This window comes from Bufo gargarizans, chromosome 8 (assembly GCF_014858855.1).
Source record: "Bufo gargarizans isolate SCDJY-AF-19 chromosome 8, ASM1485885v1, whole genome shotgun sequence".
Lineage (NCBI taxonomy): Eukaryota > Metazoa > Chordata > Amphibia > Anura > Bufonidae > Bufo > Bufo gargarizans.
In genome coordinates this window covers 68,934,612-68,961,020 of record NC_058087.1, presented here as the reverse complement: position 1 = coordinate 68,961,020, position 26,409 = coordinate 68,934,612, and the positions used below count along the sequence as shown (strand labels likewise).

The 26,409-nt window shown below is 45.0% G+C and overlaps 1 protein-coding gene across 1 annotated transcript in view; it reads right to left on the bottom strand.

Moving 5' to 3' along the window:
• Nucleotides 1-26,409, bottom strand: part of LOC122945020 (potassium voltage-gated channel subfamily H member 8-like) — a 687,640-nt gene that overhangs the window by 562,297 nt on the left and 98,934 nt on the right. The window lies entirely within an intron of this gene.

The following is a 26,409-nucleotide window of genomic DNA, read 5'->3' as shown; positions in this document are numbered from 1 at the left end:
GTTAGAATACAGGTCCTTCTCAAAAAATTAGCATATTGTGATAAAGTTCATTATTTTCTGTAATGTACTGATAAACATTAGACTTTCATATATTTTAGATTCATTACACACCAACTGAAGTAGTTCAAGCCTTTTATTGTTTTAATATTGATGATTTTGGCATACAGCTCATGAAAACCCAAATTTCCTATTTCAAAAAATTAGCATATTTCATCTGACCAATAAAAGAAAAGTGTTTTTAATACAAAAAAGGTCAACCTTCAAATAATTATGTTCAGTTCTGCACTCAATACTTGGTCGGGAATCCTTTTGCAGAAATGACTGCTTCAATGCGGCGTGGCATGGAGGCAATCAGCCTGTGGCACTGCTGAGGTGTTATGGAGGCCCAGGATGCTTTGATAGCGGCCTTAAGCTCATCCAGAGTGTTGGGTCTTGCGTCTCTCAACTTTCTCTTCCCAATATCCCACAGATTCTCTATGGGGTTCAGGTCAGGAGAGTTGGCAGGCCAGTTGAGCACAGTAATACCATGGTCAGTAAACCATTTACCAGTGGTTTTGGCACTGTGAGCAGGTGCCAGGTCGTGCTGAAAAATGAAATCTTCATCTCCATAAAGCTTTTCAGCAGATGGAAGCATGAAGTGCTCCAAAATCTCCTGATAGCTAGCTGCATTGACCCTGCCCTTGATAAAACACAGCGGACCAACACCAGCAGCTGACATGGCACCCCAGACCATCACTGACTGTGGGTACTTGACACTGGACTTCAGGCATTTTGGCATTTCCCTCTCCCCAGTCTTCCTCCAGACTCTGGCACCTTGATTTCCAAATGCAAAATTTGCTTTCATCCGAAAAAAGTACTTTGGACCACTGAGCAACAGTCCAGTGCTGCTTCTCTGTAGCCCAGGTCAGGTGCTTCTGCCGCTGTTTCTGGGGAATGCGGCACCTGTAGCCCATTTCCTGCACACGCCTGTACACGGTGGCTCTGGATGTTTCTACTCCAGACTCAGTCCACTGCTTCCGCAGGTCCCCCAAGGTCTGGAATCGGTCCTTCTCCACAATCTTCCTCAGGGTCCGGTCACCTCTTCTCGTTGTGCAGCGTTTTCTGCCACACTTTTTCCTTCCCACAGACTTCCCACTGAGGTGCCTTGATACAGCACTCTGGGAACAGCCTATTCGTTCAGAAATTTCTTTCTGTGTCTTACCCTCTTGCTTGAGGGTGTCAATGATGGCCTTCTGGACAGCAATCAGGTCGGCAGTCTTACCCATGATTGCGGTTTTGAGTAATGAACCAGGCTGGGAGTTTTTAAAAGCCTCAGGAATCTTTTGCAGGTGTTTAGAGTTAATTAGTTGATTCAGATGATTAGGTTAATAGCTCGTTTAGAGAACCTTTTCATGATATGCTAATTTTTTGAGATAGGAATTTGGGGTTTTCATGAGCTGTATGCCAAAATCATCAATATTAAAACAATAAAAGGCTTGAACTACTTCAGTTGGTGTGTAATGAATCTAAAATATATGAAAGTCTAATGTTTATCAGTACATTACCGAAAATAATGAACTTTATCACAATATGCTAATTTTTTGAGAAGGACCTGTATACTGTCGGATCTGAGTTTTCACAATGTAACTCAAATCCAATGGTATATTCTAACATAGAGGCGTTCCTATGGTGATGGGGACGCTTCAAGTTAAAATATACCATCGGATTGGAGAAAACTCTGATAGGGACTCCTGACTTTACAATGAAAGTCAATGGGGGCGGATCTGTTTGCAATTGCACCATATTGTGTCAACGCCAAAAACGGATCCGTCCCCATTGACTTGCATTGTAACTCAGGACGGATCCGTTTGGCTCCGCACGGCCAGGCGGACACCAAAACGACTTTTTTTTTAACTTTCCTTCATGTTTGGTGATCCTCCAAAAATCACGGAAGACACACGGAAGAAAAAACTGACACGGATCACGGAACAACGGAACCCCGTTTTGCGGACCGTGAAAAAATACTGTCGTGTGCATGAGGCCTAACAGTGATTTCCACAACACCCTGCCCCTTAACAGAGACCTCTACAGCATCCTGCCCCCTTAACAGTGACCTCCACAGCGGCCGCCCTTTTATTAGTGACCTCCACTGTACCCCATCTCCTTAACAGTGATTTTTACAACACCCCATCCCATTAACAGTGGCCTCTACAGCAATCTGCCCTTTAACACTGACCTCCATAGCGGACCATCCCCTTAACTGTGACCTCCACAGCAGCCTGCCCATAGGGTGGCCAGAGGTCCAGTTTTAGGCTGGACAGTCCGGCTTTTAGACTCTCTGTCTTCCGTCCGGCACAGCTCACTCTCACATAGCAGCACTGTGCTGCATCAGCGTGAGCTGCAGGGAGAAAGTCACCCTCCCTTCCCACCCCTGCAGCTGACAGAAGTTAATTTGTACCTTCATTTTTTCAATCCCCCGACGACTGCGGACCGGGAGGGAGCGTGGCCTAACCAGGTCGGGGCAGGTTTAGCGGGACCTGGGGACGGGGTATGTCTTTTGAGGGTGGCCTTATAGGGGATGTCTGAGTTATTTTTTTGTTCTTTCTATGTTCCTAACTAAGCAAATGTAACAGCTTTCCAATTAACTCACTTTATCTCCAGTGGCTGGTTTCTCAGATTTCACTGAGGGTCACATGACCTGTGATGTCAGCTTCTCTCCCTGCTCTGATAAAGGTCACTGTGCTGGCCACGCCCCCCTTTACTGCCGTCTGCTCTCACTCTTAAGATTCTTAACCCCTTCAGCTGCACAGACTGCAGGCAGTGACAATTCTGGGCAGTGACAATTATGGGCATGCTGAGTCTCCCAGCAGGCAGACATGTCACTCAGGGCAGCACTTGTATTCACTCCCTTAGCAGAGCAGGGGGAGGGGCAGAGATTGTTTTTATTGCATGTAAACAAAGGGCCAGAAGAGAACCAGGGAAATGAGGAAATATTTTATTTTTTTTGCCTGAAACTTGCTTAGTGACCTCCACAGCACTCTGCTCCCTTAACAGTGTCATCCACAGCGCCCTGCCCCTTTAAAGCTGACCTACAGCAGTAAAGAAAAATGGCTCAGTTGTTATGGAAACTCGGTTTAAAACTGTGTGTATGTGGAGACTAAGGGCCTGTGAGCTTCTATTGGCTGATAATAGTCATGTGACCAGGCTTCTATTGGCTAATGCATTTTTGGGGAATATCTTAGAAACGGTACGTGCTAGAGAGCTGAGACATGGTCTAAAACCTCCCCAGACACCTGAGGTACCTGTGTGCCAAAAGATTGTAAATGTGACTGTGCGGATTCTTTTAGCGGACATACATAAACACACATACATACACTCAGCTTTATATATTAGATGGAATACTGCATACCTATAACTGACAAAAATATAAACGGAATGAGTACCATGTCTATGTTACAGAAACCACGTGTCATCAGCTGTAAAATAACAATTAGCACCTTCTGCTTATCTGATGGGTTCAGGGGTGAGGGGTAAGCAGATTAGTTGGCTGCCAATTGGGATAAGAGTCATCGCCTTTAAATTTTTTGGTACAACCAATCTGATGTGGTGTCCAGGCTGCAGACAATGTTGTAGGTGCACAGATACAATAGGGGTCAATTTTCAAACAGCGACAGTCTATGCCATTCTTTGCTACCGCCTATACTGCCAGAGGTTGGGCCTTATTTATGACGTGGCACAGGTCTAATTATGAATAAAAGGCATCCTCTGCCTGTCCATGCGCCTAGATTGAAATCTACAGCAGCCACTGACTTATCTCTACCTTCTGGTTAATAAATCATGCTTGGCAAACATTACAATGGGGCTCCTTCAATGGGTTCTCAAAAAGCAAAACTTATAGAAATAAGAACATATTGTAATGCTTCCAGTTTTCCATGTTGTGATTCTGTTTCAGACCAGAAACCAAGACCCCTCAAGTCCATAATATAAAAATATGCATAAAGCCTGGTAACATCCAAAAACAGTACTCGTCCCAGAGAATGTCCTTAATCGATTCACCTATACCAGGGATGCCGAACATGCGGCTCTCCAGCTGTAGCAAAACTATAACTCCCAAAATGCCTGGACAGCCTACAGCATACAGCAGTGCATGGTGGGAGTTGTAGTTTTACAACAGCTGGGGGGCCGCAGGTGGGGCACCTATACCATGGGGTAATATTTACTACAGTGTTCTCCATATTAATAAGAAAAGCAAATTAGTATGGCTGCTCACCTTTTTATAATTTAACATTTATTCTTGAGCTGTACTACAAAGAATGGACTTTTTTGGCAGAAAAATATGAAGCCCATAGGTCTTTTTTTCACACATGGCTCTCCACTAAATGTAATCAAATCGTATAACCAGCACATTGACTCATGCATACAAATGGAGTTCAGTGGTCCTAAGCTGCTTGATATTTAGATAGCATTCTGCTGCCTATGGGAAGTATCACATTGATATAGATTATAGAGAGGACTTTTGAATTGCTAGCATACAGTATTCACTGCTGTGATAAATACATAATCTCCCATCAGAAACCATACTGAACAGAATTTCAATGAGAACAGCCAGGCGAAACCAGATATACCACCTTGGTAGCATTGTAAAAGAAGGGGCTATTCAAACATTCTCTAGTGCATAAGGCAGGATATCACTGCAATTATGTCACTATAATAAACCTTTGGCGCACTGCCAGCTATGTCTCATACAAGACTAAGCCCGATTCACAATGTTGGATACGGAGCATCATATTGTAACTTACAATGATAAACCTGTGGAAGGATGACACATTTATGTCCTACTGGAAAAAGGAATTGAAATCTTTACTGAAATACATTATTTTGTTCTAATCTGCTTTAATTTTTTCCTGATTGTATATTGTTTTACAGAATTATGAGTTAGCCATCTTCCCTGTGCAGCTGCTTTGAGATTTAAAGAGGTATTCTGTTAGGTACAAGTTATTCCCTATCCACAAGTTAGGGGATAACTATCAAATCGGCAGGGGTCCTACCGCTGGGAACCCCACCGGTCATGACAATGGTACCCCCTGCTGCTCCTCTGACATGACCAGAGCGCCAGTCGCATAAACACACAGCCGCTCCACTCATTTCTATGGGAGTTCCAGAGATAGTGGAGCGTTTTACTCTGCAATCTTCCATAGAAATGAATAGAGCGGCCTGCAGGGCGTACGAGGCCCCTGTCCTCATGATCGGTGGGGGTCCCAGCGGTAGGACACCCACCGATCTGATAGCTATCCTCTATATGCAGAATACCCCTTTAAATGTCAATTCCAGAGATTTCATTTATAGCAGACACCTCAAAATACAGTATGAGTCTCAAGCCTAAAAAGATTTGTTAAATTATATGGGAAAATGTGGCCATCTTCTATCTATTTGTCTATTTAACAGTGATGCCCAACCTACGGCCCGCAGGCCAAAGCCGTGTCATGCGGCCCGCGCAGTAACAGGAATTTATCAGCGCAGGGCGAGCTGCGAACGGCACAGGCAGCAAAGCGATGCTGCCTGTTCCTGCAATCTCCCCGCCCAGCAACGCCTCCTAGCTAATTTATTCACTGCACTGGCCTCTGTGAAATTGAAGAGAAGGCATGACCTGGCAGAGGCATTGAAGTGCGCATGCACCGTCTTCCTGGCCTCTGCCAGTGCGCCTCTATGAGATTACGGCGCTTCTCTTCAATTATACAGAGGCAAGTGCAGTGAATAAATTAGCTAGGAAGCGGCTCTGGGTGGGGATGAGATCTGTGAATGACACTGAGGGGGGATATGTTGATGACACTTACGGGGGGATCTGTAGATGACACTTAAGGGGATCTAGGGAGGGGTGTGAGGATGTTGGGGTGGGAGGTCCTGGAGGGGCGTTTGGGTGGGAGCTCTGGAAGGGGTGGGAGGTCTGATAGGTATGTGGGGTGGGAGATCCGGGAGGGGGGGTGGCCATAATTTTGTTTGCTATGGGGCCCAGTCATTTCTAGCTACGCCCCTGATTGGTAAGATTGGGCGGGCACTGGAGCGATAGAAAGCCCTGCTGTAGGAGAAGCCGACGGGAAATGAAAGGAGGAGGGGCCAGCTCCTGGTGGTGTCGGGCACACGGCGCAAGCATGGCAGTGGAGGATCTGACTGAAGCCTAAAGACCAGACATCAAGGTAGACCTGCAAAAGAAGGTGACAGCGCAGTATGGGATCTTCACATACTGCACTACATACATTACACACATGTATACATCACATGTCCCCTCACAGTAATAATGCCAAGATATGTGCCCTCTTCACAGTAGTAATGCTCACACATGCCCCCTCACAGTAGTTATGCCCAGATATGTGCCCTCTTCACAGACATAATGCTCACACATGCCCCCTCACAGTAGTTATGCCCAGATGTGTGCCCCCTCACAGTAGTTATGCCCAGATATGTGCCCCTCACAGTAGTTATGCCCTGATATGTGCCCTCCTCACAGTAGTTATACCCTGATATGTGCCCCCTCACAGTAGTTATGCCCAGATATGTGCCCCCTTACAGTAGTTATGCCAGATATGTGCCCTCTTCACAGTAGTAATGCTCACACTTGCCCCCTCACAGCGTTTGCATTTCTTTCTGGCAAAGCTACCTGGTTCCAGCCCGCAAAATTTTGTCTAGTGCGGCCCTCAGACGAAAAATGGTTGGGCACCACTGGTCTATTATATCAGCATATGTATTTTATATCTCTATAAGAACTAATAATCTATCTATCTCTTTATCTCATATTTATTTGCCTATTATCTTTTATATATATATCTATGTATTGTTTATTATCTCTCCATATTTTCTTTTTTTTTTTTATATAAACTGCAATGCATAACACAACCACTGGATGGCCACACCTAGAAACATATAGGATAGGCATCTTGTGGCACAATATTGCAAAATTATGTTTCTTTGAAAAGCTGGTCATCTCGTGACAAACGTCTAGTCAAGAATAAGGTCAAGATGGACAATGTTTATCTATCTATTGTGGGGATTCGCAGTATAGAGGCAACAACAAAATATTTGAATTAAACAGTTCAGTGTTTATTCACACATTAAGTAAATGACAAAACAAAAAGTCTACAGACACCTTGTGATTCTGGTGTTCGTTCACACCATGCGGCAAAGAAGAAGTCCTTGGACAAAGCCGAATGCACCTGCTTTCCCACCAACAAGGTAGCAGGCCTTAATCCAGGCCCAAAGTCCCAGGCCCCAACACAGAGACTGTCAGAGCTCCACTGTCAGAGAGGAGTAATCCACTCACAGCTGACACTACTGGCTGTTTTTTTTTTATAGGCAAGTCAAGACCCGGCCTGGAACATGGGGAGTAGTCACCCACCTGTCACTTTGGCTACTCCCAGTAAGAGCCGTCCCCGATCAGCTATACAGCCATACTAAAATAGCAAAGTGTCAATCAGCATTAGCTGCCGCTGACACCTAAAAATACTGGCTTACTTCACCGAAGCCAGAAACTTCGGTGACACATATCTTCTATCAACGGAGGACTCTTGCGCCTTCCTACACTATCTATCTATCTATCTATCTATCTATTTATCTACATATAGTCATGTATTACATAAACTCTATAAACTTCCCTATATCCACACATTGAAGAATGAGACTAAATGTAAACCATCCGGCAAACCAAACAGGAACCAAGATTTGCATAAGTCTTAAAGTATACAGACAAAATCTGCACAGACTTTTCCATAGGTATGTTACATGTATTTTTATTAATGTCCCTTCCAAATAGCAACAAGATTGTGGAGACAATATAGGTCAGCAACTCAGCAAATCTATTCATTAGTGACATGTTTTGCTGTGATATTGTGAACGAGAACATTACAGAATTAGATGTTCTGTGATTTTTAGGACATATTGCTCTTCATCGCTTATTTCTCGGCTACGTACAAATTACACACATTATGTCAAAAATTATACAGTATTTTTCCACGTATCTTGCTTTTCTTGTGTCATTCCTCTTTTCAATTACTTTTAATGTGTTTATTTTCATGATTGTCAAACCTCTTCATTGAAGCAATTGTAGCAACAAACAGAAAACCTCACATTTTTATTCACGTCGCATGAGCTGATCTGGAGAAGTGAGATCATCTGCTTTTTCACAAAATTATTTATTTGGTGAGATGAAACCAATCCACTATGTAAACCTATACTGGCCACTACAGATGAAACTGAAAATCCACCTCACTGGCAAATCTCATATAAAAAGCCAGATGTGTAAATGTATTCATCCCGGTGGGTTTGTATTACTGATTCCTATATTAAGTTGTCATACTGTATATAGACAGAATACAGCTTTATTAGCAACCATGAAATATGCAGCATGAATAAGCAACACAAGTTTCCACTTCATTTACTGATCGACAGTCTGTGGCAAGCTAACATCTTGGTTGAATAGCTGAAATAGGCAATATAAGTAACTTAAAAAGGTTATATGAAATAAAAAAAGTCATGTTTTTCAGCAATTTCTTTGCATCGCCATATTCTGGCACCAATAACTTTGTTATATTTCAATCTATGGAGTGTTGTAAGGATCTATTTTTTTGAGGAGCCATCTGTATTTTTTCTTGATACCACTGTGGATTTGTAATTACATTTTTTTGGGAGGTGAAGTGATAAAAAATTGGCCATTTCATTATTTTGTTATGCTATTTACAGTATAGGATAATAGATTAAGCATTTTTGGAGTCAGCAATAACCAATTATAATGTTTATATTTGAATATGTACATGGGCAAAGGGGGGTGAATTAAATTTGAAAGTAAATACTGAATATTAAGCAGCTCTGGCATACCCACTTCTCCAACCCCAGCGCTTTCCTGCCCTAAAGGTGGGAGCTCTACTTCTGCCATCTGCTTTTCCTCCTTTTCCACATCATCTACTTTCGATGAGAATATGTCATCACTCAGGAACATCCAGCGCCTCCTCACCCCCTTAGCGGGTGCTGACTGGATGGTATTGGTTGGCATGCTAGCACCAGAATCATAAAGGGTTTAATCTTTTTGGTATTAAATTACATTAACAGCTGATGTAGAAATAGGTAAATGTAGGAATAATAAAAAAATATAAAAACTGAAGCAGAATAAGTCCTGTGCTCTCCCTCTCCAATATTCATCTATTAATCATTTTCAGCAACACTGTCCCTAGTGCATGAGCACTTGTCACGTCTCTTCCTATGCTCAGCTCACAGGACAATGCTGAAGACCATGTGGGATGAGGGTGTTACAGCGCTGTCACATTACAGGGGATGGCTATCTGCAGTTTGCCTGGCTGATTATGCGTTCCCAGGATTCTTACTTTCATTTGGTATCACATGCAGCCACCATTTTAGGAAAAACGTATTCATTACTACAAAGCACGATACCATGAAGCATGAGGAAATTCAGATTTGTTGTGAATTAAAGTTTTCCTGAACGTTGGACCGAATGCCGCTTCGAATGCCTTGCTCAAAACTAGTCACAACATAAAACGTAGAAAAAGTGAAAAAGTCTGAAGACTTTCCAAAGGTGTTGTCTACATATACATGGTAACGTATTTCTACCCCTTACTTATGACCTCTGACCTTCTGAATGTTTTTACTGCCACTTTTTTCCTTTTAGAATATCCTTTTTATCCCTTTGTTTGCATATTATCATTGTGTTTGTACCTGATAAAGGAATCAGTTCAATTCCCAAACATACTGCAGGGATCCTTGTTTTGCACCTGCTTCCATTAGTTTATGCGTCAGCGACAACCCACAGGACAACACAGAGTGCACAAATCAAGGCCAGGTTTGATTAATCTATTGTTTAGCAGAGACCATCAAATAGACAGATTAAATATATGCTATGAAGGCAAATCTCAAGTAGGGAATAGAAATAAGTGAATTTCTCAAAAATTTGATTCGGTCGGTTCGCCGAATTTTCCAAAAAGATTTGATTCAATCCGAATTTATTTGTGGCAAATCATGATAAAAAAATTTCCTGGCTGCAGAGAGCCTGTATAATGATGTAGAATGCTGTGCCTTGCAGAAACATGCATAGGGAGTCTGCTGTGGTAGAGAAACAATACTGAGAGTCAGTATGACATGCAGATGACAGGCGTCGCTCTTAGAATCACTGAACACTTCACTTATTTGGGCAGTTATGAGGCCAAACTGACCAAATAACTCAAGTGTGAACTGAGCCTTACAGGTTAATGTTAGCTCCAGGTATAAAGAACCATGCAGAGGCCCAAAATCCTACTATAGCGTAAAAGAGCGCACTCCCTTTACACCGTTGTCAGCTGATTCTGCATAGATTTCTACAGTACCTGTTCTATACAACGCTTATACAAGTAGAGCCACCCAGAGTTGAGAGGGTGTCAGCAGTAAGTTTGTTTAGACTGACTATTTTTTTCACTGATTATTTTGCCCTTCCTCTGATCTGTCAGAACAATAACCCCAAAAAACAGATCCTGTTTGTAGAGCATCCGCCTTCGGTCAGAATTTGGTCAGTAATCCATCAGTATTGCTAAAGTCCCCCCCAAAAAAGGAGTGGATCCAAAATAGAAATGAATGGAATATTTGCATGTCTTCTGTGTTTTGTACCCACTCCTGATTTTGGCTAGCAAATCATAAGCCAATTCTGATGCAATCCGTTGTGCGTCTCATTTTCCCTTCCTTCTGACAGATCAGAAGAAGGGTCAAATAAATGATGATGTCAACCAGGCCAAAAAATCAAAACAGTGGCCCAGTCATTGAGTGGGGAGGGTGGGAACAGCATGAGAAGTCCACAGAGTGGCCACAGAGTGTTGAGGTAGCAACAGCATGAGGAGACCAGAGAGTGGTGATGTGGTAGCAGCATGAGGAGACCACAAAGTGGCCCAGTGACAGAGTGGGGAGGTGGCAGCAGCATGAGTTTACCACAGAGTGGCCCAGTGACAGAGTGTTGAAGTAGCAGCAGCATGAGGAGACAACAGAGTGGCCCAGTGACAGAGTGGGGAGGTGGGGGGCAATACCAGTACCAGCTAAAGATGGTGGGTGGCAGTAGGAGCACCTGGCAGCAGGTGTGGCATCTGGTGGGTGGCAGCATCAGAATAGTAGCTGAAGCAGGTAGCCAGAAGAAACAGATCTCTTTTGAAAAATTTTAGGTGTGACACCATGGATGATCTAGTCTGATGTATCAGGCACTGGTGTTTGAAAATCCTGGCTGATCCATCTTCACAAAGGTCAGTTTCTCGACATTTTGTGTGGACAGGCGAGTAGCAGGAAAGCTTGTCCAGGGCAAACTCGGCAAGATGCGGCCACAAATCAAGTTTGGCTGCCCAGTAGTCCAGGGGATCTTCGATGTGGGGTTGCAGGGTGCACTCCAAGTATGCCACAAACTGCTGGTTCAGGTTCTGCTCTATGTCTATCTGCTGCTGATGAGTAGTTTCTTCAGTAGGCGGGTGAAGAAAACTGATCATTACCGACTTTAGACTTAAGTTGCTGCTGATGGAGCTGGTACAGCTCCTGCCCCCCCCCCCCCCGGAATGTGAGCGCAGAGGGCCTCCCTCTCAGACCTGCGTGAGGATGGGTGATGGCGCACATAGGCAACGACCAACTGACTACATAGGATGTCTCGATAGTAGTTCAGTTTGTCCTCCCTCTCAGCAGGTGTAAAAAAGGCCCCCATTTTGGACCGGTAGCAAGGGTCTAACATGGTGGAGAGCCAGTAGTCATCCCCCTTGCCGAATAATGACAATTCAGCTGTCACTACGCAAGCAAACGAGCATGCATCGAGCCATTTGCGCAAGTGACTTGGAGGGACTCCCTGCCTCCATCTCCACTGCATATTGCCATGGTGTGTCTGGGTCATTTGCCTTGTCTTCCTCATCGCTTTGTAGCAACTCCAGCTGGTCCTGCACCTCCTCTCCTTTCACCTGTATAGAAAAACTATCCATTTCTTTATGCATTGCTCGTGCTTGAATATCCTCCTCCTCCTCCTCTAGTTCAGCCCCCTAGGGCTTATGTGACCGAGAGATGTAGTCGCCACGTCTCCTGTCCCATGGCCAGACAGATTTAGCAGCATCTGTTCCAGGATATGAAGCAATGGAATTGTCACGGCTGAGGATGGGGAAAACCCTCAGCCGTGCGATGCCAGAAGATGTTAATGGCTGCTCGGCCAGGACGACAGAATTAGGGAGCAGGTCACCTCCTAATACATCCCTAATCCATCCCTAACTCCTAACTGCATGGGCCGACCTTGAAGGTAGTAGGGCCCATGCTCAGGAACCTCGGATCCCTACTCACCCTCCGACCGGTCCCTGAACTAGGAGTAGGGTAAGACGACCTGTTCCTTCTAGACACGGAGGAACAGGAGTCTCACTGGCCAAGCTGCAGGAAAAAGGGGAACAGAAACAGGCCTATGGATATGGCAGGTGCTGCACTAGTTCCAGCCACCTGCCACAGCCTTGCTGACTGCATCCGTGTGCAGGCAAGCTGAAGTCCACAACAATACAAATAGAAATCAGCACACACACATCCACACACAGGAACCCAGATCCATAGCTGCACAGAATAATAAAGGAAAACATAAACTGAACATCACACAAACATAAACTTAAACCTATGACCACAAAGGTGGCCCCCACTGGCAGGTGATATAAGACAGGAGGCTACTCCAGCTAGCCATGGCTGAAGTACCCCCCAGACTGAAGATAACACTGAGGCTTTATAGGCCCAAGTAGTCACACCCACACAGACACACCCAGTGATCACACACACAGAAGGGAATTAACCCTTCCAACACCAGGGAGTGTAGTGAGACCACATAAAGGGAAATACACACAGATACTCACTGCAGCTGTTACCAATGACAATGACATGTGTGGCAAACGTGTCCTGGGGGCCGGCCAAAAGGCAGAGACACTGCCACCACATGTACATACACCAAACGTTGCCACGGGCAGCTACAGTGAATGGAAAATGTCACAGTGCACACCAAACATAACACAGAGTGCACAGCAGATATTCAAAGTGCATACATACACACACACAACTCAAAGGCAACCGCACACATACCTGTTGTCCGCGGCAACCGCACCTGAGGCAGACAGCAAACTGCCCCCAGCTGCGGTTGACACAACAAACCAAACCGCAGGCAACTGTATGCGGCTCTCAAGGAGTCACGGCCATAAACATGGTCGTGACAGGAATGATGTTGTTCATCCCGTAGTCCTGGTGAATGACAAATAAAGTGGCCTCCTCAAAGGGCCCGAGCAAACGGCAGGTGTCACGCATGAGCTGCCACTAGCTAACATCGAAGTTACACAGGGAAGTAGCTCTGTCCGCCTGTATAATCAAGAAATCGTTTATGGCCTTTCTCTGTTCATATAATTAGTCCAACATGTGGAGGATGGAGTTCCAACAGGCGGAAACATTGCATATTAGCCTATGTTGGGGGATGCTGTTCTGCTGCTGCAGCTCAAAGAAGGTGTGCTTGGCGGTGTATGAGTGGCTGAAGTGCATGCAAAGTTTCCTAGCCATTTTTCGGATGCTTGACAACTAGATTGTACACGTATGCCATACAGGGCGCATGGCTCAGCCCTCCTTGACACAGTGCCGACACCATGTTTTTCCCATTGTCAGTCACCATGGATCTGATTTGAGTTGTCGAGGATTCGATCTCTTGATGAAGGACGCGGAGCAGTTCCTCCCCTGTTTTACACCGTTCGCCCAGGCAAACTAGGTGCAGTCAGAACAGCATGACAACAATGTGCCCTGCACATGTGGTATGCTGGAAGATCACAGTGAATTGTCCCTGCAGTGTAGGCTGAGGACACGATGAAGGATGAGGAGGAAGAGGCGTACATTGTTGCAAGACCTACGTCATGAGACTGTGGAGGCAGAAATGGTGTCACCTAGCCAAGTTGCTGGTGTGGCTTGTCAGGAACCACATTTACCCAGTGGGCCATAAAGGACATATATTACCCTTGATCGTAGTTGCAGCCCCAGACGTCGGCGCTGCCGTGCACTTTGGCAGACACCGACAGGCTCAAGGACTGGCCCACCTTCTGTTCTACATATGTGTTTTTTGCAAAGAAATGATGGCTTGGGACTCTCCATCTCAGCTCGGCACAAGCCATGAGTTCTCTGAAAGGGGCAGAGTCCACCACTTGGAAAGGGAGGGACTGCGGGAGCACATTCAGCTTCTGTGCCATTGGATGAGTGCACGCATACTGTTGTCTCTTGGCAATTATTTCAGTGATCGATTGCTGACGGAATGACTGATGAGGAGTAGGAGGATGAGGAGCAGGAGCATCAGGACTAGCAGATGATGGGAAGGACAGACAGCCCCCTTCAGCTGAGGTGGTGGAGTCTTGACTGCATTAAATTGGGTGAGTGCCTCTGGGTGATGTAGCGGTTGCTGTGGCATGCTGGACCACCACATTGGAGCCAGAGTTCTCCCAGGCCACTTTATGGTTATGTTGCATGTGTTGACGCAGGGACGTGGTGCCAATATTGGCACCCTGGCCACGCTTCACCTTCTGACCACAAATTTGGCAAATGGCCATGTTTACCTCCTCTGGTGGCTTAACAATTAATTGCCAGCCAAGTATGGCATTTTCCCAACACTCCAAGCTGTCTGCCTGCTACCGCTGCTTTCGTCAACTCGTGCACCGCTACTTTCCGGGCAGGTAGGCTCCTGCGAAATGGGTGATCTACCCTGGGCACGTTTGGCCCCCAATTTCCCACTGCTGCCACCCTGCTGACTCACAGCCACACTACTACCTTGCTGCCTCACGTGCAAGCTGCCACCCTCTTCTCCTAATGATAATGATGAAGCCCCTTCTTCACGTGGCTCCAAGTGCGATCGGCTACATCATCATCATCCGCTACTGTCTGCACATCACTAATGTCCTCCTCAACAGTCTTAGGGCCAGGAGCCCAACTACTTGCAACACTAGCTCCCACGTGACTCTCATCATTACTACTTGCCCGCCTACCGGAGGAAGTGGCGGATGTCTCCTCCAGATCTTGGCTGGGCAGTAGCTGCTGACTGTCCTCCAGCTGGAGACGAGCCTACGGCATATAATACTTCTCGGACTGAGGGAACAGCAAATGACAGAGGCAGATTCAGGACAGGTTGGGGCACAGGGCCTGATCCAGGGCCATGCCAACTAAGCGTTGTGTTAGAGGAAACCACCGACTCTTGGCTGGGGGTGTTTGATGTCACGAAGTCAAAGACTGAGTCAACCATTCAAACAGCGCTGGGTTGCTGGTCAAGACATGACCGCTAGATGACACTGAGAGCTCAGGCCTCTCGCTGCGACTCCTGCTGCCACCCTCCCTTCTTCTGCTGCTACTTCTGCCTGCGACAGAAACATTTTGGCCACTGCCCGTTCCTGTTGAAGGGCCTGTCACCTGTCTGTCTGACATACTGTATAATGAAAGAATGAAATTAAAAATAAAATAATAAACCCCAAAAAAGGAAGGTACAATGTATCTTCACCACAGAATGGCAATTAAAAAGTACTATTTTTCCTATTACTACACCCCCCAAAAAAATATAACAATCACAATTCACCGCAAAACAGCTAATAGGACGTATGTATATTTCCTATTAATACACCCCATAAATGGCTGTATCACACAGCACTTGCACCCTAATAACAAGCAAGGTTTGCTGGAATCACTGATGTATCATATAGTTCAAACAACCTAAAAGCAGCAGTATAACACCAATCTGGATCCCCAATTAGTGAAGCAAGGTGTAATAGAATCGCTCCTATTACCCAGGCTGTACACTCTCCTATTGCACCCTGTTCTCCTTTTATAGTGTGGATGATGCCTCCCTATCCTTTCCTTACACCTTAAATAATCTAACCCTGAACTTGTAAATCGATTTTTCTGCACAATAAAGTCTTTCTTAGCACTTTCCCTAGCACCTGCTGACGTCTCTCCCTGCACTAAGTACACTGGAAAATGGCAGAATCCAAGATGGCTGAGGCTATTTATAGAGCTATGACATCACAGGGCTGGCTGCTGATTGGCTGAATGCATGGCATTATGGGTGATCCCTCATTCTCAGAGTTCTTTGCTCCATGTCCTAACACGTGCAGCAGCCATTTTAGGAAAAAATGCGATTTGTTACCAGAAGCGTGAGGAAATTCGGCTTCAGTGTGAATCTAATTTTTCCTGAAATTTTGAACGAATTCCACTTCGTCAATTCCGATTCGCTCATCTCTAGTAGGGAGGTTAGCGTCAGTAAAACTTGTAGATTTTTTAACAATTATAAGTATTCAGGAAGGACAGCCATCTTGTTCAATTGGCCTGTCATGCCACTATTAATGTAGTAATACAGTACTAAAATTTTCCCAAAATATGTCCATTGTATCTTTCAACGTAGAATAAATGCAAGCATCTATGTCTAAGACCTCACTGCATTCACTTTCTACTGCCAAAGTAGACTTGTTCAAAATAACATGACACTCTCATTAAAAAGCTGCCAGCATGTGCAATACACCCCAAAAAAGGAATACACCTATTAATCCTTTGTATGCTCAACTTGTTCTTTCAGCATGTATTTCTGCCCCCACCTCCCAAAGACATGCATTATATGTTGCATAAGGGTGCCTGTACACGGTGCAGATTTGTGGTTTTGGTGCGTTTTTTTTTTTAATGCAGATTTTCCTGCTGTTTTTCTGTTTATGTAAACAACACCATTGAAGTCTATGAGGAAAACCACTCCACGGAAGGTGTAGAATCACACAAACAATTGACATGCTGTGGATTTTAAACAATAGGTCAATTTCTGCAGCTAAGAAAAAAAGCAAAGTGTACATGAGCTTTTTCATATCTCATTCCTCCTGCTGGCACTGTATTACGCTGTGGTTTTTTCTGCACTAAATCCACTAATAGTTCGCACTGAATACTGGGAATCTAACACTTACCTTTTGTGATGAAATTCCCATTTCAGTTGTTAACTTTTTTGATTAGCTCAGTTTGTTTGTGAAATTGGCAAGACTGGTAGCACCTTTTGGCTACATGCACACGACGTGGTGTGTTTTGCGGTCCGCAAATTGCAGATCCGCAAAACACGGATGGCGTCCTTGCGCGTTCCGCAATTTTCAGAACGGCACGATAAGCCTTTAATATAACTGCGTATTTTTGTCCGCAAAGCGCAGACAAGGATAGGACATGTTATATTTTTTTTGCGGGGCCACGGAACGGAGCAACGGAAGCGGACTGCACACGGAGTGCTGTTCGCATCTTTTGCGGCCCCATTGTTGTGAATGGGTCTGCATCCGAGCTGCCAAAACGGATGCGGACCAAAACAACGGCCGTGTGCATGAGGCCTTACACTGGGCGCTCTGGAAAATATTATGTTAAATATTCCAGACAGCGCAGACAGCTATAGAATCCATTAGAATATTGTATTTTGCTATTTTCTCCCCAGAGAACATAATTTAAAGAGCAAATGTCATCAGAAATGAATCTATTATTTATGTTCAGGCCTCTTGCACACAAATATTGTGCATCCGTTCTGTGTATTGGGGACCGCAATTTGCGGTCCCCAATGCACGGGTAATGTCCATGTGGCGGCCGGGACGGATCGAGACCCATTCAACTTGAATGGGTCCATGATCCGTCCGCACCGCAAAAAATAGAACAAGTTCTATTTCTTTGTGGTGCGGAGGCATGGACAGAAACACCCCGGAAGCACTCCGTAGGGCTTCCGTGGGATTCCGATCCGTGCTTCCATTACACATCTCCATGCCAAGGGCACACAACGGCCATGTGCATGTGGCTTAATTGTCATGTTTTTATGTTAAACATGTTTTTTAAGAAGTTTGATGATTTTTATTTTTATTTTTCATGTCAAAAAGTCCTGGAATCTTCCAGTTTCACACTAGCTGCTGTGCCTCAAAATAGGCTGATACTTCTTGTTCTGCAGAAATCACTTTTCAGCAGTCATCTCGTTATCGTCACAGGCAGGATTACAATGAAGGGTAACACCTAAATAAAGATAGCGCAGGAGAATAAGTTATGCATGTCAATGCATGTCTAGAAAACTCTCCTATAGAAGACAATGAAAGTTTCCAATCTAAAAGGTCCACGTGGCTGCTGTAAAGCATATCAACGAATATTCAAAAAAGATGACCCCCCTCATAATCATGTACAAAAAAAATAATAAAAACTACAGTCATAAAATAATAAATATTGACTATAAAAATATATCAGTACCTGGTTTTAAGTAGTATAACAAACAGAGGTGATACACTTCCTTTAAAGAACACCATGAAGGAATAACCAGACCTGCCAACTGGAAGATCTGGAAGGCTCCTGGAAAAAGGAACAATCACATTGACTCCTGCAAGAGTTTCCAGCTGCCAGAAAGTAGTGCCCAATGCAGGTTTACTGTGCAAGGGATGCTGCATCATCAGGCTTGCATATTCAGACTCAGTGGGCCAAGTAAAGCGGCATGGGCTGCCCAAAAAATTAAGAGGCATGCTACTCGCATCACCACCACTGTTTCTCCTGTTATCCACTTTTGGAAAGTTGCCAGGCATGAATTTTACCCAGAAAACAGTAACAATCCTTACTATAGAGCACCTACAACAGCTGCATTATCGCTATCAAGATAAAATTAACGTATGTTAGGTACAGTAGGAGGGGACACTAGGAGTAGGAGTATGTATTTTTGGAACAGTAGGAGGGGACAGTAGTAGTAGAAGTGTGTATAGTTGGGACAGTAGTAGTATGTATGTTTGGGACAGTAGTAGGGGACAGTAGGAGTATGTATGTTTGGGACAGTAGGAGGGGACAGTAGGAGTAGGAGTATGTGTGTTTGGTACAGAAGGAGGGGACAGTAGGAGTATGTATGTTTGATACAGTAGGAGGGGACAGTAGGAGTATGTGTGTTTGGTACAGTAGGAGGGGACAGTAGGAGTAGGAGTATGTATGTTTGGTACAGTAGGAGGGGACAGTAGGAGTATGTGTGATTGGTACAGTAGGAGGGGACAGTAGGAGTATGTGTGTTTGGTACAGTAGGAGGGGACAGTAGGAGTATGTATGTTTGGTACAGTAGGAGGGGACAGTAGGAGTATGTATGTTTGGTACAGTAGGAGGGGACAGTAGGAGTAGGAGTATGTGTGTTTGGTACAGTAGAAGGGGACAGTAGGAGTAGGAGTATGTATGTTTGGAACAGTAGGAGAGGACAGTAGGAGTAGGAGTATGTATGTTTGGAACAGTAGGAGAGGACAGTAGGAGTAGGAGTATGTATGTTTGGTACAGTAGGAGGGGACAGTAGGAGTATGTATGTTTGGTACAGTAGGAGGGGACAGTAGGAGTATGTGTGTTTGGTACAGTAGGAGGGGACAGTGTAGTGTCCCACTAGGTAGGGGTGGGCACTACACAAGGGTCAATTGGTGTGCACGTTACTCCTACTCACAAGGAACAGGAATGTTATATTTAATTGTGCATTTAATATATGTTCTAATGTGTTTTATATGCAATGTCCCCCTGTATGATGCAATAGCAGGCCTAGTTGGGTGTAGTTAGACATCCCAGACACTAGAGGGAGATAGGGAGCCCCTAGTATAAATGTCCAGGCCCACAGGGAGAGTTAGTGCAGTGCAGAGTCAGGAGTCTGAGAAGACAGAGGTTAGAGAGCCTCCTCCTGACATGCAGCTGGATAGCCCTGGCTGCTAGCTATGACCAGGAGGCTAGTGAGGAGACCTAGCCTGCCTGAAGCCAAGAGAGCCTCAGTTAGCTCTGAAGTCACCCCAGTAGCAGGACAGAACCTCCTGGGAGAAACCCACAGTCATTCACCAAACAAGTAAGGAAATCCCAGGGAAAGATAAGTAACCCTGATGGGCAGATGCATTAGAAAGTAAAGCAAGAATCTAATACCTGAGGAAGATATAATTACCAAGGATTTAAGACACCCTTTAGGCATCCGGGCCTTGGGATAGAAAGCCAGACAGGAGTTCTAGAAAGAACAGTGTACACTATTTCTGAGGAAAGGTACAACCTGCTTCTGAGTGCATTGTGAATTTACCCTCTGCGTATCTTGCATAATTAATACCTGTCATTTTGTGGAGAAAGCCTACTTGTGAAACTGTGATTTGAAGGACTGTGTTACCACCTGCTTGTACAAAGTTGGACTGTTCAGTAAAGTAACGTTTGGTTCACTATACTACCCGTGTACCTCAATTATTCCAACTACCAACCGGTGTGCCACCGTCAAAGGCACTGGTGTCACGAATCCAAAAGGGACCTTGCCCCAGGCACTCAAAATACCTGTAACATCCAGGGCACCTCATCCACCATCAGGCCTGGTCCCTACATACAGAGTGTGCCCCAGAGGAACCGTGTCTACCTCTCCTGTCACTGCCACGTGCCTGCCCAGGGTTCTCCAATACAGTGAGCAACCCTCGATTGCCCATAACCGTGACCTCACCTCGCTATACCCTGCAGGTCTGGCGTGTTGCAACAGTAGGAGTACTAGTATGTATGTTTGGAACAGTAGGAGGGGACAGTAGGAGTAGGAGTATGTATGTTTGGAACAGTAGGAGAGGACAGTAGAAGTGGGAGTATGTATGTTTGGAACAGTAGGAGGGGACAGTAGGAGTAGGAGTATGTATGTTTGGTACAGTAGGAGGGGACAGTAGGAGTATGTGTGTTTGGTACAGTAGGAGGGGACAGTAGGAGTATGTATGTTTGGTACAGTAGGAGGGGACAGTAGGAGTATGTATGTTTGGTACAGTAGGAGGGGACAGTAGGAGTATGTGTGTTTGGTACAGTAGGAGGGGACAGTAGGAGTATGTGTGTTTGGTACAGTAGGAGGGGACAGTAGGAGTATGTATGTTTGGGACAGTAGGAGTATGTATGTTTGGTACAGTAGGAGGGGACAGTAGGAGTATGTGTGTTTGGTACAGTAGGAGGGGACAGTGTAGTGTCCCTCTAGGTAGGGGTGGGCACTACACAAGGGTCAATTGGTGTGCACGTTACTCCTACTCACAAGGAACAGGAATGTTATATTTAATTGTGCATTTAATGTATGTTCTAATGTGTTTTATATGCAATGTCCCCCTGTATGATGCAATAGCAGGCCTAGTTGGGTGTAGTTAGACATCCCAGACACTAGAGGGAGATAGGGAGCCCCTAGTATAAATGTCCAGGCCCACAGGGAGAGTTAGTGCAGTGCAGAGTCAGGAGTCTGAGAAGACAGAGGTTAGAGAGCCTCCTCCTGACATGCAGCTGGATAGCCCTGGCTGCTAGCTATGACCAGGAGGCTAGTGAGGATACCTAGCCTGCCTGAAGCCAAGAGAGCCTCAGTTAGCTCTGAAGTCACCCCAGTAGCAGGACAGAACCTCCTGGGAGAAACCCACAGTCATTCACCAAACAAGTAAGGAAATCCCAGGGAAAGATAAGTAACCCTGATGGGCAGATGCATTAGAAAGTAAAGAAAGAATCTAATACCTGAGGAAGATATAATTACCAAGGATTTAAGCCACCCTTTAGGCATCCGGGCCTTGGGATAGAAAGCCAGACAGGAGTTCTAGAAAGAACAGTGTACACTATTTCTGAGGAAAGGTACAACCTGCTTCTGAGTGCATTGTGAATTTACCCTCTGCGTATCTTGCATAATTAATACCTGTCATTTTGTGGAGAAAGCCTACTTGTGAAACTGTGATTTGAAGGACTGTGTTACCACCTGCTTGTACAAAGTTGGACTGTTCAGTAAAGTAACGTTTGGTTCACTATACTACCCGTGTACCTCAATTATTCCAACTACCAACCGGTGTGCCACCGTCAAAGGCACTGGCGTCACGAATCCAAAAGGGACCTTGCCCCAGGCACTCAAAATACCTGTAACATCCAGGGCACCTCATCCACCATCAGGCCTGGTCCCTACATACAGAGTGTGCCCCAGAGGAACCGTGTCTACCTCTCCTGTCACTGCCACGTGCCTGCCCAGGGTTCTCCAATACAGTGAGCAACCCTCGATTGCCCATAACCGTGACCTCACCTCGCTATACCCTGCAGGTCTGGCGTGTTGCAACAGTAGGAGTACTAGTATGTATGTTTGGAACAGTAGGAGGGGACAGTAGGAGTAGGAGTATGTATGTTTGGAACAGTAGGAGAGGACAGTAGAAGTGGGAGTATGTATGTTTGGAACCGTAGGAGGGGACAGTAGGAGTAGGAGTATGTATGTTTGGTACATTAGGAGGGGACAGTAGGAGTATGTGTGTTTGGTACAGTAGGAGGGGACAGTAGGAGTATGTATGTTTGGTACAGTAGGAGGGGACAGTAGGAGTATGTATGTTTGGTACAGTAAGAGGGGACAGTAGGAGTATGTGTGTTTGGTACAGTAGGAGGGGACAGTAGGAGTATGTGTGTTTGGTACAGTAGGAGGGGACAGTAGGAGTATGTATGTTTGGGACAGTAGGAGTATGTATGTTTGGTACAGTAGGAGGGGACAGTAGGAGTATGTGTGTTTGGTACAGTAGGAGGGGACAGTAGGAGTATGTGTGTTTGGTACAGTAGGAGGGGACAGTAGGAGTATGTATGTTTGGTACAGTAGGAGTATGTGTGTTTGGTACAGTAGGAGGGGACAGTAGGAGTATGTGTGTTTGGTACAGTAGGAGGGGACAGTAGGAGTATGTGTGTTTGGTACAGTAGGAGGGGACAGTAGGAGTATGTATGTTTGGGACAGTAGGAGTATGTATGTTTGGTACAGTAGGAGGGGACAGTAGGAGTATGTGTGTTTGGTACAGTAGGAGGGGACAGTAGGAGTATGTATGTTTGGTACAGTAGGAGTATGTGTGTTTGGTACAGTAGGAGGGGACAGTAGGAGTATGTGTGTTTGGTACAGTAGGAGGGGACAGTAGGAGTATGTGTGTTTGGTACAGTAGGAGGGGACAGTAGGAGTATGTATGTTTGGGACAGTAGGAGTATGTATGTTTGGTACAGTAGGAGGGGACAGTAGGAGTATGTGTGTTTGGTACAGTAGGAGGGGACAGTAGGAGTATGTATGTTTGGTACAGTAGGAGGGGACAGTAGGAGTATGTGTGTTTGGTACAGTAGGAGGGGACAGTAGGAGTATGTGTGTTTGGTACAGTAGGAGGGGACAGTAGGAGTATGTGTGTTTGGTACAGTAGGAGGGGACAGTAGGAGTATGTATGTTTGGGACAGTAGGAGTATGTATGTTTGGTACAGTAGGAGGGGACAGTAGGAGTATGTGTGTTTGGTACAGTAGGAGGGGACAGTAGGAGTATGTATGTTTGGTACAGTAGGAGTATGTGTGTTTGGTACAGTAGGAGGGGACAGTAGGAGTATGTGTGTTTGGTACAGTAGGAGGGGACAGTAGGAGTATGTGTGTTTGGTACAGTAGGAGGGGACAGTAGGAGTATGTATGTTTGGGACAGTAGGAGTATGTGTGTTTGGTACAGTAGGAGGGGACAGTAGGAGTATGTATGTTTGGTACAGTAGGAGGGGACAGTAGGAGTATGTATGTTTGGTACAGTAGGAGGGGACAGTAGGAGTATGTGTGTTTTGTACAGTAGGAGGGGACAGTAGGAGTAGGAGTATGTATGTTTGGTACAGTAGGAGGGGATTTTTGCCAGCAGGTCTAGCCCTATTATCATTGCCAAAATCAGTCTCCCTTTTTGTTAAGCGGAAAGGAACTGTTCACTGCTGGTGGTGGCAGTGAACAATACCTGAGCTAGAGGGTCAGTGCTCTTATTTTTTACTAGACTGACCTATTATAGCCATCATATAGATGCTCCAGTTCTAATACGTGCAACTACAAATGATCTACACCTCATTGTAGATTCCAAATATATTCATACATGATTCACTGTAAGCAATAAACAGTGACTCCAGTACAGACTGGGATAGCTTTCACATTCAGCAGGCAACTGAGAACGTACGTTCTCAGTCCCAGCACAGCTGGCACAAGGCAAGATCATCTGCTTTCAGTTTGGAAACAGTACGGGTAAATCAATAATTGTACTTTTATGAGTGTGCAATATTTACATCATTGAACATGGTCAACACTGCAGCACTTCCAAGAGAAAGAACATTCAGCTCAATATAAAATATTATCATATCCATAAAATGTCTGAAACAGAAAACTGAAGTGGCAAGTAAATAGATTCCTGAATTCTCCATTTAGACGGACTCGCCGAAATGTTTGCACCAAATCTTCTGTTTAGGCCTCTTGCACACAACCGTATGGCTTTTTCAGTATTTTGCGGTCTGCAAAGAACGGAACCGCAAAAAATACGGATGACGTCTATGTGCATTCTGTTTTTTGCGGAACGAAACAGCTGGCCCCTGATTCAACAGTACTATCCTTGTTCGTTATGCAGACAACCGCACATCTGCAATACCCAGTCCCCATAGCTCTGTGTGCTTTTATTGTGTAAAAAAAAACACGATTTGATACATATGCAAATTTACCTGAGATGAGTCCTGTCCCTGACTCATCTCACATACAGGACTCATCTCAGGTAAATTTGCATATGTATCAAATAGTTTTTTTTACACAATAAAAGCACACAGAGCTATGGGGACTGGGTATTGCAGATGTGCTAGCGGCCATCTAGCAGCCCATGTCCCCAGCTCTATACACAAAATCCTGGGTACAGGTTCCCTTTAATGGGGTCCGGGTTGCTCATCCGTATCATCTCCTAGCAACCGTGCGTGAAAATCACACCGCATCCGCACTTGCTTGTGGATGCTTGCGATTTTCGCGCATCCCGATTCACTTCTATGGGGCCTGCGTTGCATGAAAAACGCAGATTATAGAACATGCTGTGATGCGTGAAAATCAACGCTCATCTGAACAGCTTCATTGAAGTGAACGGGTCCGGATTCAGTGTGGGTGCAATGCGTTCACCTCACGCATTGCACCCACATGGAATTCTCGCCCGTGTGATAGGGGCCTAATAGTATGCTCCACGTACATCTATAGTGGTGAGCAAATCGAAGTTCACAAAGTGGAATTTGATCTGAATTTCAGGGAAAATTAAATTCACCGCAAAGCCAAATCTTCTCCTGCTTCGTGGTAACGAATCGATTTTCCCCAAATGGCGGTAAAAAAAAAAAAAAGTCAAACTTACCACCATCTTAATTGAAGATCCCACGTGAAATCCAGTGCCTGGTGACGAATGGCGGCACCTCGCCGGGCGACGTGATGACGTCAGCACGGGCCGCACAAGATTTCTCGCTGGATCTACAGTCAAGATGGTGGCGGTTCTCTCTTCTTTTATTTTTTTTATTTTACACTGTAATACACTGTCATTTTACCCACTACTTACAAAGAAATCCACTTTTTGTAAATGCACGATTTTTTTAAATTAGGCGAAGAAGTCGAATCGAATTTTCCAATACTTCGCTCATCACTAGACAGGATCAGCCAAAGTTCATGGAAAGATTTACTTTTTTCTATTATTAACATAAACACTTCTTACCTTTCACATTCTAGTAAAATAGTAAAGGGAAGCAAATTCCCCGACTAGCTAACCTCTCCAGATCCACTTTGCAATGCAAAAGATGTTTTCAATACAAGGTGAGCACACAGCACAAAAACTGCACAGCGCACACACGTTCAGAACCATGATACGCGGCAGGTGCACAGAAATGGCAGCCACCGGGTAGGAAGGTATGCTACATTACAAGACAAACGCCAGCATGTAGAGCCTCTTATGCAAAGTGGTCAGCCAAACTGATCACACAGAACCCTTTATACAGCTGTGCACAACCTGCAGCCTGGGGGGTCTTGATGCCATTATGTACAGCCCCCACCATCTTATCACATATATACTTGCCTAAGTCTGGTGGCTGCTCACATGTATTGTCAGAGAGATCAGCAGTGGCATTTTGGTTTTGGAGCTGGGATAATATAGTAACAGGCCTCAAATCTTTTGAAAAGAAGGAAGAGGGACCCTATGTGCGGCACACAATTTTTTCTGCATTAAGCCACGCCTCTAACTCTACCTAAACATAACTAAAAACCTAATCCTTCCCAGTCCCCTAAATTCCCCCACATAGTAATTATTTCCCCCTTTATGCCACCACACAGTAGCTATGCCCACATTGTGCTTCTTCACAAATTATGCCTAGATATGTGCCCCCTCACAGTAGCTATGCCCACATTGAGCCCATTCACAAATGATGCCTAGATATGTGCCCCTCACAGTAGCTATGCCCAGATATGTGCCCCTTTAACAGTATTATGCCCATATATGTGCCCCCTTCACAGTAGTTAGGGCCAGATATGTGCCCCTTTAACCACTTCCAGACCAGGCAATTTACCCCCTTCCTGACCAGACCTAAATTTAGCAAGTCTGACATGTGTCACTTTATGTGGTAATAACTTTGGAAAGCTTTTACTTATTCAAGCCA